Here is an 18,752-nt window from a genome sequence, read left to right as displayed (position 1 = left end):
CCTTAGCCGGAACTCTCATAGTTGTATTTTATTTTAATGGTTCTGTGTTCCCCAATGTTAGTACTTTTAGTGTTTTTTATGTTACCAGAAGTATGTCTATCTGTCAAACCTTTTTAAAATGGATATTCCATAATCTTAAAACCTGCAAAAAAGGGATTAAACGGTCACCCATATGGAGGCCTAATGATTGGTATTACTAATCAAAAGAGCTTCTGTGTAGAGGAGTGGGCAGTCGAGTGTGAAACCATATTGGCAGTTAGCCTGAAACGGGAAGCACACTGTATTTTGCTAATAAACGTTTCTTGGAATCCGGCAAGGGTTGGTGAGGGGTCCCCTACTCACATCATTAGAAAATATAGTCCTCAGATGGTACGATCGAGCCACCTCAGATCAAATAGTGATAGCAGGTGATTTGAATTGTAATTGTATAAGTAGGAATGCCTCAGGACTTCTTGGAACCAGAGAAGATATTGGAACAGACACCAAGTTGATGGGTCTCAGATGGGGCAGACAGATGGATTCAGGGGGCTTCCATATGTTAAATTGGCATGTAAAGGGGGTATCCCAGATCGTCCCGCTTCTAGAAATGGTGTACAAAAGTCTCATATAGATTACATTTTACTTCACATGCAATAAAGAGGACGGTGAAGTCTTTGGACGTGCTTGATACTGGAAAGAGTGACCATGCCTGTATGAAACTTAGCATAGAATTAGGCTATCAATCCCTAGGTGTGGTGTGAGTTTGGGAAATTGGAAATAAACCAACATAGAAATAGGCTTAGGAGATCGACTGCCACTAGAGAGATTGTGAATTTGATGCCCTGTTAAAGCTTGCCACTGGAGAAGGCTGTTGTAAAAAAAGATATGATGCTCATACACTTCAGTTGCCATCTCTGTCTAGTGATAGAGTGGTGTCCACTCCTAAAAGCTTATTAAAAAAAGCATTCTTTCGATGAACTGGAGATGCAACAGTCTTTTTTTTTATAGGACATTAGGTCTCTCAGGAAAATGAATACTGGCCAAGCAAAGGAAGTAATTAGCTGGTTAAGGCGAAGGTTTAAGAATTGGATGAAAAAGTATAAAGCGCATATGTTTATTTGCAGATGGCCTAACAATGCTCTCCATCTTGAATTCTAACAATTCTAAAACATTTTGGGACAACTTTGTAAAGAGTGTTCAATTTAGCCATTTTATTAAATGAACAGGTTGGATACACTCCTCACTAGACCTACCTCAAGATTATTTCTCTGCCCTAAAATATACTACAGGAAACAGTCTAACAAAATATCTGACGCTCACACTTGTATACCAAAAAAAGCAAAAAGGAAATATATGGCAATTCAATTCAATTACAACCTATAACACATAATCTGATTCACAATATGATGCATATCTCTTCTTATAACCTGGGTGAGATTCCCTTCCCCAGATCGAAAATAAGGATTTTTTCCACAGTTCAAAGGAAATACGGAAATCCAATTTAACACACATATCCAATAAAGTTTGTAAGGTTTGGTGCTTGATTACATAAAGTTCAGTTGCTTCAATAAAGTGTCTCAGGAAATCACAAGTTCCCACTCCTCCTGGAGTAAGAACTGTTTCACATTTGTCTTCTCGAAGTAAGCAACACCTAACGACACATGTCCTTGCCGCAATAATTGTCACAACTTTTGGTTTCAAATAGAAATAAACTATTCCAACTCCTCCAGGAGTAAGAACAGGTTTCACCATTGTATTAACAACATATGTCTTTGTCAGGATGATTTACTGCAATTTTGGTTTAAAAAAGAATTGCCATTTTTCTTCAACAAACTTTCACAGTTCTTCTTCCTATGTCATCAACCAACATGAGTTGTTTCTATTAGAACCACAGTTCAGCATTTGCATCAACTACTACCTGGTTCATTCCTTTCCCAAGATCTTTTGGGCAACAACTTCTGCCCTATGGTTATATTTGCCTACCCATATAACTATTTAACAACAAAACAGAAAAGTGCTTCTGTAGTAGCTGCCACCTTAGAATAACATCAACTTCATGGGGCTTCTTTATCCTCAAAACTTCAACAAGTTGTGGGGAAACTAGAAACCACATTGGTGCACTTTAAGACTTCTTTGAAACAATGCTATTCTCCCTCTGAATAACCTTCTCCAGAAGGGGAGCCTGTTTGCCACCTTTCTTTCCCCTCTGTATCCAACTTCCCCTCTGTATCCAACAACCAAATAAGGAGCACAAGATAGTCTCACATTTCCTCTGTCTTGGCTTTGGCAATGTATGTTTCTATCACCTGAGGATCTGTGTTTCACAGCACATAAGCAGTACGTCTTACAATCATTAAGCCTCTCACTATTGCACTCTGGCCTTGAGTACTGTTTGTTGTATAGATGTTGCTGATTGGAAATACACTCTAGGCTTTGGTATTGATTCTAGGATTTTGGACTGGTTACAGCTTTTCCCTGGGGTTTTTGGGCATTCCACATGCTCAGGTTCTTATTGATACTGTGACTTTGTTTCAACAGACACCACTTTTGTTGGTTTCATATAGTTCGATATTCAAGATTACTGCTACTGTTGTTTTCACTCATTCACAAGTGAAGCAGCCTACAATGAACACACAGACAACGTTGGAGTGCTCCTGAATCACTTGCAAGCTGTGAACTAACCAGGTAACTCGCTCGATATCGCTCCACTCGGTTTCGGTAGTTGTGGCTCAGTAGTTGTGGCTCCTTGCTTATGCCACTGAGAAATTGAGCCTCCTCTGCTTCTGAGAGGTCCATGTGCAACCCCTGTACTCTGCACAGCAAAGTTTTACCTGGAAAGCATCTCTTCCTCATGCTTCCCACTGCATGATCTCTGCAACTGGGAGAGTCACAGGCAAAGACCCTTTCAGGACCCACCATGGCGTCTTCTCTTGTCACAGACTTCCATCTCTGCTGCAACCATGGCCCACAATGCTTATTCCTCTTCCGCTGCTCTGCTGCTCTCTCTACACCTGCACCTGAGGGGGCATTTAAGCCTCTCAGCCCCCTTCATGTGTAGATCATTTACACCAACTAAGCGCTCACTCCCACAGTAGTGTACCTCTACATCCCTCTTCCTCGTCCTCGTCCAAGTACTGAGAGAATTATAAAACTTGTAACCGCACCACGAAAGCACCAGTAAGCACTGTTTACTGGCGGCAGACTCTGAATACTTCGCTGAAGCTGTCTGAGCCCATATGAGCCCTCCCCGTATGCTGCGGCAAGCCCGCTATCTGCACTGTGAGCAGGAGGAAGTCAGGAAGTCTTTGGCTGCAACACATGAGCGGCCTGGAGGTGACTGCTCGCTGTTTCTTTTTTTCACAGACTCTATAGCATCACGGACTCTAATATATCACGGACTCTTATTAACTGTTTTGATGTGTACTGTGAACTACTTTAGCCTTGCCTAAACTACTGTTTTTCTATTCACAGTAAGCGTCATTTGGTTCTGCCCCAGAGTGTCCCCGCCCGATCCCTACATCTACCCATAGTGCAGCGCACCAGCGCGCGCACCACGAAAGCACCAGTAAGCACTGTTTACTGGCGGCAGACTCTGAATACTTCGCTGAAGCTGTCTGAGCCCGTATGAGCCCTCCCCGTATGCTGCAGCAAGCCCTCGATCTGCACTGTGAGCAGGAGGAAGTCTTTGGCTGCAACACATGAGCTGCCTGGAGGTGACTGCTCGCTGTTTCTTTTTTTCACGGACTCTATAGCATCACGGACTGTAATATATCACAGACTCTTATTCACTGTTTTGATGTGTACTGTGAACTACTTTAGCCTTGCCTAAACTACTGTTTTTCCATTCATAGTAAGCATCATTTGGTTCCGCCCCCGAGTGTCCCCGCCCGATCCCTACATCTACCCATAGTGCAGCGCACCAGCGCGCGCACCACGAAAGCACCAGTAAGCACTGTTTACTGGCGGCAGACTCTGAATACTTCGCTGAAGCTGTCTGAGCCCGTATGAGCCCTCCCCGTATGCTGCAGCAAGCCCGCGATCTGCACTGTGAGCAGGAGGAAGTCTTTGGCTGCAACACATGAGCTGCCTGGAGGGGACTGCTCGCTGTTTCTTTTTTTCATGGACTCTATAGCATCACAGACTCTAATATATCACGGACTCTTATTCATTGTTTTGATGTGTACTGTGAACTACTTTAGCCTCGCCTAAACTACTGTTTTTCCATTCACAGTAAGCGTCATTTGGTTCCGCCCCGAGTGTCCCGATCCCTACATCTACACATAGTGCAGCGCACCAGCGCGCGCACCACGAAAGCTGTGAACAGTGCATGGTGTGAGGTACGGATAACCTATAGCTTGGTTAGCCCTGACATAAATCCCTTGGTATAGTCTTTTTTTGGGTAATTGAACAAACTAAAAGTACACGGAGGTAAGATTTCTGTTTGAGACACTTGACATTCTTGTGGTTGAAGATGAAATGCAAAAAAATGAAACCTAGCTGTATATTGAAAGATCCGCAAGCTGAATTCTTTAATGCAGTTTCAACTCGGCGGGCTAGCCTTGCGCGTGCAGCAGCCCTCCCCCTAACCCCTCCTTGTGAGGATGAGGATGAGTTACTGCTGTGCGCGCAGGCATGCTCAAATCAGCTCAAGCTAAACAACGACCCAGAAAATAATGTTGTGCAAAGTAACTAATCGTCGCAATCCTTATTTGCTGAGGAGGTGGTAATTCACCCACAGAAGGATATTTTGAAATCCTTCTGGGGCAATTTAACCACAACCCAGAATGAATCCGAACTAGTAAATCAATCATTGGATGATACTCCCACCATCTTTAAAACTGCAAATGTAGAGATGTTTCAATGTGAAGAAAATGTAGATTGTATTGATAAAGGGGAAGAAACGATTGCTGAAGGGTTTGCGTTGGACAATTCTAAAAATACTGATGTATGCACCCTGTTAGGAATATTCAATAGATTACTGTTGAATGAACTAAGAAAACACACTGATATATTGACTCAAATAAATACTTCTATAAGTCAGGTACCTGCGAGCCTTAATGAGCTACTTCACAAGAACACTAGTAAAACACTATCAGTTCTAAACAAGAATAATATCGTTAAGCCTGGAATTGTAACTACTGAAAAATTTCAAACGGTTGACACAGGAAAGGCACTTGTTGTTGAGGCTATTACCATAGAAGACTCACAGAACAAGGCTAGTGTTTCCAATCCAGAAATAATGGTGAAAACTACTCTAGATGACAACTTTAGTAACGTAGATATCTTACACCCTTTAGATATAATACCTAAGTTAAAATTATCAAAAAAAGAGAAGAAAAAACAACAAGCTCAACTTAAAACCATAAATCAAAAGAAAACTCTAAGTAAAACATCGCGGAAATATCTAAGAGATTTGAACTTTAAAAATATAATAGATGAAGAAAGACAAGACTGGTTGGTACTATTGAGATATCTAACGAGAAGGATAATTATAGAGCAAATGAAGTGTTAGGAACGGGATCTGACATAGAACTAATTGAAATGGCAACTCAAAATGAGTATAGTGAAGCCGAAAAAACTATCTCAGAAATGTTAAAAAACAAATTAGAGATAGTAGAAATTGCCTCACAACTATCATCGTTAAAAACCGGTCTAGTTGACATATTTGAAATATTTAAAGCTAATGCAGCAGGTATATGTAACGAAAACAAAAAGAAATCTGGAGAAACGATGTCCAAACAACAGAACGTAAACAATCCTAACACCAAGCCCACTCTGGTAAAACCATCAAGTGGCCATGTCTCCACCTTGCAATTAAAACAACCTCACCTAGCTGTTAATACTCTTCAAGAAGAAGTTGTGCAAGTGGTACTTAAAGAGAACAATTTTAGTAATCGGCCTGGCAACTTGGGTAGCATAGATCGCCCGCCTTCATCTGAAAGACATATAGGTGATGTGGAGACGATTGAAGGACAGTCTTGCGATCAGATTACTAATGTTGTACATGGTCTTAACACCCTCCCCTATAAAGCGGAACAGGATACTATTGGGAATGGCAAGTGTGTGGAGAATGAATGTGTAGTTAAACAAGACGAAATCGCAATTATTGTTAAAAAAATACTAGACGATCAACTTAACAATAATAAAAACCTTTCCTTTGGAAATAAAGCAAATTATGAATCAGGAAGGCAAACACAAAAGGAACACGAAAATGCAGGCTGGGCTAACAATAGATACGAGTTAAAAAATCCTGCCTTAAGTGAGATACCTAGCCTAATAATGACCACACTGTTTTCAGAAGGCAAACAAATTTCATTAAATCGTCCATACATTCTTTCTCTATTCTCCACGATTCCTTCGCTGACACTGGTATCTTCGCACGATATAGTGCTGATAGATTTTCTTCATAAACAAAGATTAGATTATGTTTGTCTAGTAATTCTGTCTCCACTGGTTAGAGACACATTGCTGAAAGAAGCTGAGACCTTGCAATGCAAAGGATTCGACATTTACCCATACTCCGACATCGAGTCTAAACAAGATATCCTGAAAATACCAAATTATTCAGGGAGGAATTCTACCAATGAACATACCAAAACACATATAAATAACACTGAAGGTTTTGGTACTGAAAAAAAAGAGTGGAGAGGCTTGACTTTGGCTCTTAAAGATGCTATTTCATCATTGCAAGCGTTGGCTGTAGCGCTTTAGCACTCTTAACAAAACCTCTATTGCCTCTTGGAATTCTAGAGCACATGCTCATTTATTAAGCAATACTGTGGTTACAGACTTGTTATCATCCTTTGATTTGATTTTGTTGCAAGAAACATGGGCAACATCAGATTTTACCTGGGAAGATTATGACATCTGGCAAATAAATGCAAATAAAGGATCGAAAGGGAGGCCCATGGGAGGTTTGTTGACTTTTTGTAAACACACACTTGAAGCTAGAAATGTAGAGACATGGTTGAACTTGAAATTTTTTCTTGCAGTAACTTGTACAATCAAAGTGGGAAGCAGACTGTACGATATATGTATTATAAACATATATTGGAATCCGCTGAAATTTTATGTGTCTCAGCTAACTAAAGAACTATCAGAGGTTACTGCTAAAATTGATGCATGGTGCGAAGTGAAAGTCAATGGATTGATTATGATGGCTGGTGACTTAAATGCAGATTGCAATATTGATAACAACGAAATTGATTCACTAATGTGGAGTGTAGATGTGGCTTCTAAGCAACCCAAAACTTTGAATGATAACGCAAAACTGAGGGGGGCTATTTGGATGAACTTTGCTGAGGTCATGGGAGTACTGCTACTACCAAACTACACTCAAACCTGGAATGCGAGAGGGCATAGTTCAATAGTAGATTATTTTTTTGTCTCTTATGGTTTGGATGCATACATATCTAATTTAAAGGTAGAAGTAATGATAACCAGCGATCATAATCTCTTGTCGACTTACATAATGCACACTAATAAACCTGAAGATGATGTGTTTTATAATCCTGGCTTGATTGCTAATTCAAATGGTTCTCGGATACGTTGGTCGTATGCTAACACTAAGAGATTTACATCAGCCCTAGTAAAACATCAAAAGAATATGTCTTACGAAGAATGTCAATATTATTATACACCAGCCTCCTTTTCAAACTATATTAGTAATGTGGCAATTTTGGCATGTGGTAAGAGGAAATTGACAAAGACTTCCTCTAACTACGCACATTCCTTTAACCTTGATATTCTAATACGTAAAAAACAGCTAAAACGAAACATATGAGATATTATAAAAGCAACAGAAATTGGATGTGAAAGAGAGAAAATTTTAAGAACCACTACTAAACAGCATTACAAGAACTGGCTAATAGCTAACAGAGTAGCAAGAGACCAAACGGATGGAGAAAATATGTTGGCGACTATAAAAGGAAAAGACATTTCTACTTTTTGGCAGATAATTAATGGGACCCGGTTTTTGCAAAAAGAGATACTACTGACTTCGATCAGCGAACGAAATTGGAAAACCCACTTTGTAAAAATGTATGCCAATGTCAATGATTATGTCAGACAACCTAGTACAATAAAATCCACGTGGACAATGGATATATCTCCCAACAATATTACGAAAATTATTATTCAATCAAAAAAATCAGCAGCACCGGGTCCTAATAACTTATCTAACCAAATACTAAAAATAAATCCGCTGTTATGGGGTGACATCTTGCATGTGTTGTTTAATAATATTCTTGTAACTAATCAAATACCGAACTCATGGAGATTGGCGATATTAATTCCTATTTTTAAACATGGTCCTAGATCCGCCCCTGGAAGCTACAGACCAATAGCGATCTCTGATCCTGAATATAACATTTTTACATCCATTGTATTGGAAGGACTAGATGTTTGGGCTACTAGTAACAACATATTGGATGTCAAACAAATAGGATTCAGAAAGAACGTAGGTACGGACTGTGGAGGCCTGATTTTAAAAAGCCTCCAATCTAAAACAGCTAAGAACTTAGGCTATGTAATATTTGTGGCTTCAATGGACCTCTCTAAAGCGTTTGATCTTGTTGACAGGCATACTTTATGGTCAATCCTTATAGATCTTTCAATTCCTAAACATTTATTAGAGATGATTATTGAGTTATACTCCAACACCAAGATCAAGGTAAGACTCAACTCTGCAGGGCGTCTCTCTTCTGAAATACCTATACCTAATGGGCTGAGACAAGGCTGTAAGTTAACCGCCATTCTATTTAACTTATATGTCTCTAAGGCTGCCAAAGCAATATCGGGTAAAGGTTTGGTTCCACCAAAATTAGGTGAAATGGCAATAGAGTGGATAGCATATGCCGATGATTTTTTATTATTAGATCGGACTAAAATCGGTTTGCAAAAATTGATCAATGCTTTTGTGTTATTTACTGCTGGTTTACACCTAAAAATTAATGCAGAGAAAACTATCATTATAAGAATGGGAAAATTAAATAAAAAACAATCTTCCTCAACATGGTGTTGTGAGGGGAAACGATTAAAAAGTCAATCGGTTCTGAAATATCTAGGATACCATTTTATAGCAAATAGTATGATGCCAATAATTAAAAAACAGAAGTTAAAGCAGAAATAATAAAGCGACAGATGTCGAAAATTGATGCCAAATATGGTAGATTCACTGCAACACCATTGAAACGCTTTTATACTATTTCGGGCATTCCAAAACTTACATATGGTTTAGAATTTTACGAACTTGAAGGCTCTGATTTCATGAAAAAACTTGAAAGAGATATGTGGAAAGGTGTGTTATTTCTCATCCCTAAAGGGGTTCCCATTCATGCGATTAGATATGAATTTGGTCTGCAATCCTTACATTCAATTATTATATGGAGAAAAATGTTGTTGTGGAGGAAATGTTTGATGAATGATACCTCATCTCTATATATGATTGCAGCAAAAGATTGATATAATCCTTTTTGTGTGAATTTAAAATCTTTAATTGAAGAGTCACTATTGAATATAGGAGTAACTATAGAGATGTTGATAAGTAAACCGCAAAAAGTGAAACTTATACTTCAAAGTAATGTGGCAAAAGACTTTGGACTCAGTCCTGCAATCTAAAACCCTTAATCAGATACACTCTTTTTGGAAATGTTATCCCGTTCTTGAGAATTATTTAGTGAAATACCCTTCACAGAATTTTAGAAACTCTTTTATGAGGTTCCGTTTTGATATCTTGAAAACAAATTATATCTTAAAAAGATGGAACCTATTGAACGGTGAATGGATGTGGTGTAAATACTGCAAGGTAGAAAGGACCGAAGAAATGTTGAAGCACATACTATTACAATGTCCAGCTCTTTTAAAACAAAGGATTTTATATTTCGAACAATTTGTAATGCATCTTCATGCAGTTGATATAGAATCTTTATGGTATCAAATTAGACATAACACATATACTGTTTTAAAACTGAGAATTTTGGTGTTTTTAAAAGATTTCTGTGATTTATCTTAATTCATTATAATGAATTTTCCTCTTATGCTCAAACCTTATATATAAATAAGAAATATTGTTTTAAACAAACTTACATATTTTGGGAATCTTAAGAATTCGTTTAAGGTTTATAGGATCGACTTTATATGAATTGTTTCTGATCTGGTTCGTAATTATTATGGTTTTTATGGTGTAATTGTTATTTGTTGTTTTTATCTTGTGATCTTAAATTGTGAAATTTTATCTGAAGGTTGTTTAAAATGTCTGTTTCAAGTATGTATCAAATGTACAATATGTTTTTATTCGATTCTGAAATGTAGTTTTATTTCTCTTGATGTACTATTTTGTAAAGGTTTATATAAACCATAAACAAATAAATAAATAATAATAATAAAACTTGTAATCCCTAGCAACAAAGTTAGTTTTTCAAACTCTACTTTGCATCAGGCCATCAAAATATTAGGGTTTTGGGGAAGCCTGACCTGTTTCCTCAACCAGGTGATCCTCCCAAAGAACACCACTCCCTGGGTGCGTGTTTCAGGAAGAGGTTGCCGTCCCGAGGCCACATGAAGAAGGCATCAGGTTGAGGTTGAAGTTTTTGGGGGAATCATTACTTATTCATCATGCCACTCTTTTTACAGATTGAAGCAGAAAACAGACCCCCGATTCATGGTATCTGAGCTATATGGTTCTCATGTGCAATAATAATGGGGGTAGAGACTTGTCCAAGAATTATAGACATATATCTTTACTAGACTCCACAAGCTAGATTTTTGCTTCTTTGGTTTTAGAGCATTTGAAGTAATGGATTCAAAGTTCAGGTTGAGTCTTGTTTTATCAAACATGCTTTAGGAAAGGAGTGAGCACAAATTTGAACCTTTTTTATTGAAACTGTATGAGAACAATCTAGGTCACCTTTGATAATATCGATAGGTGTTTGTTGAGTAACAAATTATTTAGGTAGGGAATCGAAGAGGTTATCTTGAAAATTATTATTCTCCACATTGTAACACACAAGTGCAGGTGAGACTGAGCATGGATAGGACCCTATCTAGAGAAATTGAAACTAAGGTAGGGTTAAATCATGGTTGTGTTTTGCCACCTTGGCTTTTTAATGTTTACCACAGCAATTTGGTTGAAGGGGTAGAGGAAATAAGATTTAGCCCCCCCAGAATTGGGCATAAATCTATTAGTTTCCTAATTTTAGCCGATGATATCATTCTTCTGGATACTACAGCAGTTAGCCTACAGCGACTCATGAATATGAAGGGAAAACAATATAAAGATACATGTGGCTAAAACAGCTATCTTGTCTCTTAAAAAGGGGAAGAGAAGTGTGGGCTGTAATTGGCAAATAAAGAATAGCAAACTAGCAATTTGCCGTGATATGACATATTTGGGGATCCCTATAGTCAACAGATTTAATAGAAGTCAGGTTGGGAAAAATCTCTGTATAAAGCTAATTCCAATTTTAGGCCAATTGAAAGAAAAAATAATACATTTTGCAAATTCACCTTGATTCCATCGGTACAGTTTTACAGGCAAAAAGTGTTACACTCGTAACTTTATCAGATCAAGATAGTAGAAACTCTGCATAATAAGCACCTGGATACTTTGGAGATCCTCATTTGGAAGGGGTTACTGGGCCTTCTAAAAATTCACTCCAATGGGTGCCATTCATTTGGAACTGGGGCTGCAATCATCGACATTACTGGTATGCAACAGCAAACATATGTTGTTGCATAACATTTTGGACCCACCGAAGGGTTCACTCTACGTGTTTTTGAAAGATATTCTCCATATGGAATCCTCAGCAGTTTTACATAGGTTTAGAAAGTAATTCAGGGAATATTTAAGAGAGGGGGTGTGAGGAGAACCTCTTGGAGAAAATCCGGGACAGAGTTAAATTAAAGTTACCTGAATTTGACTGGGTTAAACAGTGTGAGCAAATTAAAACTTATACTTTACTGAAGCAGTATATAGGTACTGAAAGAAAATATGATACATTGCCGGAAAATTTGAAGCGGTTCCCTATTTACAAGTATTGGTTGATCTTTTTGAGATTCAGAGTACATCAATTGAACACAATGGAAGTTTGGGGCTAGTGGAAAGGCTTGATAAAGGCTGATAAAGGGTGCCATTTGTGCAAAGCGAGCGGCATTTTGGAAACCTGGAAACATACAGTGTGCTTATCAAGAAATGTAGCCTATCCATTTTTTTCAGGACTTGTTTTAGAATATGTCTTAATAATTGTGAATGTGTTTTTGATGTAAACTTCATTTTATAGCTGGTTGGTTATGGACAATTACCCAAAATGGAATGTTGCACCAGTACACTTTATCAAACATATGTATGAGGGATAGGGCAAACCATGGCCCTTTGGGTAAGTGAAAGTTGTGAACATTAAGGAGATTGGGGAGTTGGAGTTCCAAAGGTACAGATGGGAAAACAAAACAAAAATGTGTTGTTGTCTAGATTTTAGTGTTGTTAGTTTAATCTTTTAAAGATTTCTTGTCTTTGTAAATAGTTTTTGATGTGATGTAATTTTCTAGGATATAAGTATATTAACATACTGTGTGTGTTATTTGTATAAAGGTTTTTATAAACCATATGTACAAAAAATAAAACATACTATGGGTACAGAAAAGAACCAGCTTCTTTGAAGTGTATTCATTGCCCCTCCCCACAAACCAATACCTGAATAAAGACATGGGAAATTATCTCTGAGAAGCACCATTTAGATAAGACTCATAATAAGAATCGTGTCCAAAAAAAATATGTTGCCCACCTGGTGATGTCCTCAAGCTAACTCCTCCATCCACTTGTTATGTAATATTTGTAGTTTATACACCCAAACTTTCTCTGGGTCTTTGGGGGCTGTAAAGGAACTGGCTGTCTTGTATGAAAACTTGTTTTGATTGAGGCATATGTATGGGGCAAATGTTTTTAGATCTGGATGCTTTCCCAGGAGCAAGGAGGGTTAGCTGTCTTGGGGAATCAGATTAAGGAGATTGAGAATGACTGCAGTGTTCTTAAATTGAAAGGAAAAGGAAATAATTACTGGATGGCAAGACATTCTGAGCATACTATTTTCTAAGCACCAATTAAATCTTCCTTTTGCCACTGGAATACTTCTATAAACCAAAGTTCTTATTTAATAAACCATTGCCCCTCCCATTCCCATCAAACACAAGATGTTTAACTCAAGAACATATAGAGCTAGGTATCCCAAAGGGTAGGAAGGAGTCACCAGCCGACGTGGAGTTGTTAAATAGATTCACACTTCCTTAACCTGAATGAATCCTAGATGTGATGGACTGACTATCCATATGTTCATTTCAATCAGAAAGAAACACCAAATACTTCATTTTCAGACAGATTAATTTGAGAAAAATGTGTACAATATGTAAATAAACTTGCCATTATGAGTACTAATGTTGATACCCTTACAGACTGATTGACAGAACATGTGAGTGTAATGTTCCTGCAAGCTTCCTGCAGAGATTCCTGGCTCCTTCCCCCATAAACTGGACTCTGTTGTTTCATCTGGTATGAATGAGGACTTCAATCTCTTGTCACTTCTTTAGTTTACTTTAACTTTTTTACTCTTTTGACACAGATTGGATATTAATTGAAGTAAACTCTTTGCTCCGATAGTACATGCATATAAATGTAGCAGAGACATTTGTCACTATAACATCTCTCAGGGTTACCACTGAATACTATAACATGACTAATCTACGTATATATTGATTTATTTTTACTTGATGCCTCTAACACTTGTGCTATGATTACCCAACATTTGGCAATTTTACAATATATAGACATATCTGTTTTTACTTTTAAACACATCTCCTGCATCCTTTGACTATGCTACATTGAGTTATTGTGTTATGACCGTTATGTGTTTCACAACTGAGTATCTAAAATTATTTAATTAATTGACCATCTATTGTTCATGTAGTTCTCTGCACACCCACAGTGCATTCAGTTGTGGTCAGACAGCAAATATGTGTTATTTTAATCCTTTTATTTTATCATATATCTCTGAGACTCTCTGTACCCAAATCAGCATTTGTTCTACTTTATAGTCTATGATCAATTCCATATTTGAAATATACAGAGTTTCAACATCTTTTGTCCTTTCTCTATACCTACCTCATGTTTACGATCACTGCGCTATGACGAGCCAAGCAGTGCCACCACTACTGTGTCATGACAGCCTATGTGATGACGTATGTATACATCATATTTTAAATAACAGCCATAACATTGTCACTCTTTTACTGTTCTGTGTATACACTGCTCCAATTGAAATGTGGTAAGCTTGCTCCTACCTACCACTCTATAACATTGATTACATATACCCTAACTTATCACGTCTCTCCTAACCTTTTTCAGGTTGACATTTGTTTCTCACTTCCACTAAGATCTGTTGGTACACTTAATTTTGTGAGGTTAGAGTGGACTCACTGAAAGATCTATCGATCCTCAGTTATAGTGCATAGGAATTAATTCGAGACTTTAATTTATGATGCATTCTTTCACCTTCGTTAGGTCTCCTTCATGTTTTGAGAGAAACTGTCTGAATACTACATTTTGAGAGGTAAGCTGGACCTCACAAGTAGATGAGCCTAGTTTAAATTCTCATTCTTTCTTTTTTTATGCAAAAAAACTGTCATTCTTTCTACTTCTTTCTCCGTTTACTTTACAGACCAAAAATAAATCTTTGAAAAGGTTTTCAGTATTGAATTTGGTCTTACCTCTGGAGGCTGCTCCTGTTGATAATACTTTGGGAAGGCTTTCCCCATTTTTAAGATGAATTGATTAAGATAACCATATGAGATTATTACACCTGAAACAATCTTGAGCTGAATCATTGATTGGATGTGAACCATCTTTCATTACATTTCTTTATCTCTTTATTTTAGAGTGTTTATGAATTATTGAAGTTTCATATTGAATGTGCTCCCGATGAAGAGATATATTCCTGAAACGCATTGAGCTGACTATGAATTTTGTTTACACTACCTCTCCATTAAAATTCATTTATGAAATGTTTTGTTGCAAAGCTGTTGTGTTTGGTTCTTCCTCTGGCACTACCCCCAGGAGGCATCCCCCACAGGTCCTGACACCACCCACCACCACCCTTCGTCACATCTGACACTACCCCTAGGCAGCCCCCTCAGGTCCTGACACCACCCACCATCTCCACTCACCTCTGACACTAAGTATTGACTCAGCCACATGGCTACTAAGGGGAAATGGAAAATAATGATGGGTGCGGGTGGTAACGAGTATCTTTGGAGTATTGTTGAGAATTGTTTAGTAGTGTCGAGTATTGTGAAGTATAGTAGAGAAAGGCGCGGAGGTAGATGTCATTTCTGAGGTTAGGGAACATTCGGTCTTGAGGTAAAAGTTTCTGGTGAATACCCTAGACTATTAACCTAAGGGCATGGATGACAGAAGTTATGTGAATATTGGATTCCCTGTGAATTGGGGGTTTTAGCTTGCGTCATGGATGATGGTATCCACGTGTAAAGGCTTAGCAAAGAGAGCTGACCTAGATTACTGAAGGTGTTCTTCTGGTTAAGTCTCGAGAGGCATTTTATCTACAAGGCGACACTGTAGGTACAGATCGAACTCGAGAAATATTTGTATCCCCTAATAGGAGGCAGGAACACAGCTGTGGGTTAATGTTGAGGCTGTGTAAATGAGTGTAATGTGAAATTAGCATTGTGAGCATTGTAAGTGATCTATAGCACTCCCTTGTTTAGTGAAGTATCAACATCACCTATCAGGTCTGTACATAGGACTCGGAGAGCATGAGGAGTTAAAAAAGTTGATGTTGAAAGGAGGCAGTTTGGTGGCAGTTGGCAGAAGGCATATGCGCGACATTGGTAGGAGTGCCTGAGGAGCCTGAGAGTTGTATAAGGGCGGTGCACAGAGCACATCTGACAGATTGTTTGGCGCTAGAGAGGCTCGAGAAGAATTGTTGAGAACTGGTATTAGTGAAATTAATAAATGTGAATTGAAAGTATTCATTGTGCTTGTGTGATAACAGGAGTATTGAAATCCTAGACTTGAGGTCAACTAAGTATAAAAGCAACGTATCAAGGGAAGTGCCGGGGGATACACCCTTACATCTCCTATGTAAGGTCCTTCCAAAATATAAGGACAAGATTTGTAAATATAGCTTGGAATGGACAAAAAGCACAGAGGGTAAATTGACTAAGCCATGGCCACAAAACAGATGTTTCTCCAAAAATGTGCAGCAATCACTACAGACACACACACAAGACACCTATAAGGGGAAGAAGTTGGCCAGTCACATGGTGATATTCGTACTCTGGAAAATGTTCCAAGAGGACGAGGAGGAAGTAGCGAGGCATCAACAGATGCTGAGTCAGCAGGAGACACCAGACGCCGCACCCTCGGCCCTCAAGTCCCCACCTCCTCCTGAACATGAAAAAGAAGGGTTTGCAGCAGAAATGTAAGTGCAATACCCTGTATGGGAGCTAAAGGCAACAGAAGGGTACACAAATCCAACATTTCAGCCTCACCCATAAACCAATGAGGAGGGGCAGAAAGGAGTCAGACAGACAGATATAGGAGGGGAGCACATGACAAGACTCAGACAAACACTAAGGAGGGGCTAGAGGGCATAGCATTGAACAAATGGGTAGGAGGACAGATACTTTGGAATTTGGATGGGATGACAACAGGAGAATCAACAGGGGTGAGAACAGAAATAGGGGGTCATAAGCATGAGATTGGGCAGAGATAATGAAAGAAGTAGAAAGAAGGAAGCAGAGGGAAGAAGAGAAAGAGCGGAAGCAGCGAGAGATGTTGAGGAGGTGGGAGCTTGAAGAGTTAGAGAGGCAAAGGGTGGAAGACAAGAAGGAAAGACAAGTTTTAGTGAGAAGGGAATGGAGAAAGTGGGAAATAGAGCAACTCATAAGAGAGCGAGAACGCAAGGAGGAGGCAGAGTGAGCAGTGAGACACATAAGGACAAAGTGGGGAATGGGCACAATAGATGACAAAGTGGGAGGAGATAGATGAACGGAGCAAGACAGCGGCACCACATAGGACAGGACTGCCACTCCATCTGACAGGACAGACGTGGGGTCGTGAGGGAAGAAGGTAGCAGGAACTTGATTGACTTTGATGGAGAGCGAAGCTAAGTGGATTTTGACAGTGACATGGGGGACACTGACTCAGACGGGACGTAGAGCGAAGTGAGGACAATGGAAGAGGGCGACACAGGCTTCGATCAATGGGGAGAAGCACAGATAGATGTGTGACATGGGAAGGAGGAAAAGACACAGGGGGATCTAAGGGTGACAAGGACAATAGATCACACCCATCCTGAGACACATTACGCAGTATCGACAACCTGATCCCTTACATGCAGAGGTTTAGAGTTCTTCAAGGGCGAAGGAAGGGGGAGCTGGCAAAGGCATGCACTGACATTAAGGATGTTGAGACATTGGATAGGAATATCAGTCTGAAACAAGGACCAAATTGAGAGATCGGGTTGCCCTTACTGGAAAAGGGAGGGGGAGACCTCAATAAATACCATGGAACATTTAGACAATGATAATTTGAGGTGTATGCTACTCTTGTTAATCTTAGGTGTGGGTTAATGGATATACAAAATGGAAAGGAGGACAGCGGGACAGAAATTAGCAGTGGGAGACGTAAATGGGCTACTAGTGGCTATCATTGGGGAAGTCACTGATGATGAATGGAGAAGGGCAGGGTACGCAGGAGTGACCACCCAGGACATGATGCACAATGGCATGCCATTTGGTAACTGCCAAGCGGCCGTATGCCAAGCTCTACGGACACAGTACCCAGAAGCGTCAGACATTAGTCCGATAAAGGCAAGCAAAATGGGGGAAGATGAAGACCCCATACACTACATTCAGATGATTAAAGAGCTTTGGCACCTTGAAACACAAGCACCATGTGCCAAAACAGTGTATTAGTCTACCATCTACTATGCCAAGGGTTGCCAGAGCAGGTGCAAAGGCAACTAAAGATGTAAGTGGGGATAGAAGCAAAGCCTTGGTCAGAAATACAACTCACAATATTACATTACTGTAGGTTAATGCAAGAAAACGCGAGGAAAAAGTGTGAGCAAAGAAAGCAGGAGGAGGCGAAGTTAGTACAGAAGAAGCTATCTAAATACACCTTGGAAGAGGCAGTATTAACAAACATGGGAGGGCAAGGGGCACCACAGATGCAGTACACACCACCGCCTGCAGGAGGAGGGTTCATGGAGTAGGGGATATGCAGCATGGGTTCAGAGGAAGAGGGTACAGGCATTAGATACAGCAGAACCACAGGATGTTCCCAGGGGGTATCAAGGTTATGGGCAGCAAATGCAACAGGGCCCGAGGGGTTTTCTGGGGGTGCCAGAGGCAGGTGAAGAACCACCCCAGTGTTGGGTGTGTGGACAGATGGGGCATATCTCCAGGATGTGCAGAAGCAGAAGAGCAATGCAACAGAATAGGGGAATGCGATACTAGTCATCATATCAGGGGGAACAGAACGAGTATTACACTCTGGACCAGACACAACAACAAGGACAGAAACCTGCAGACACATCAGCTCATGACACAGGCACCACAGATGCCAGCGCCTTTGCAGCAGTATTCACAGGCACCAAGGATGTTACAGATGCAGAGTAACACACAAGAGAGGCAGACAAAGATATCTATGAGACCATTGCAGCACTAGTGAAGCAGGGCAACCTAGTGCAAGCTGGATCACCATG

This window comes from Ambystoma mexicanum, chromosome 10 (assembly GCF_040938575.1).
Source record: "Ambystoma mexicanum isolate Mex_15411 chromosome 10, UKY_AmexF1_1, whole genome shotgun sequence".
In the NCBI taxonomy this organism is placed as follows: Eukaryota; Metazoa; Chordata; class Amphibia; order Caudata; family Ambystomatidae; genus Ambystoma; species Ambystoma mexicanum.
Note: the sequence above shows the minus strand (reverse complement) of the source record.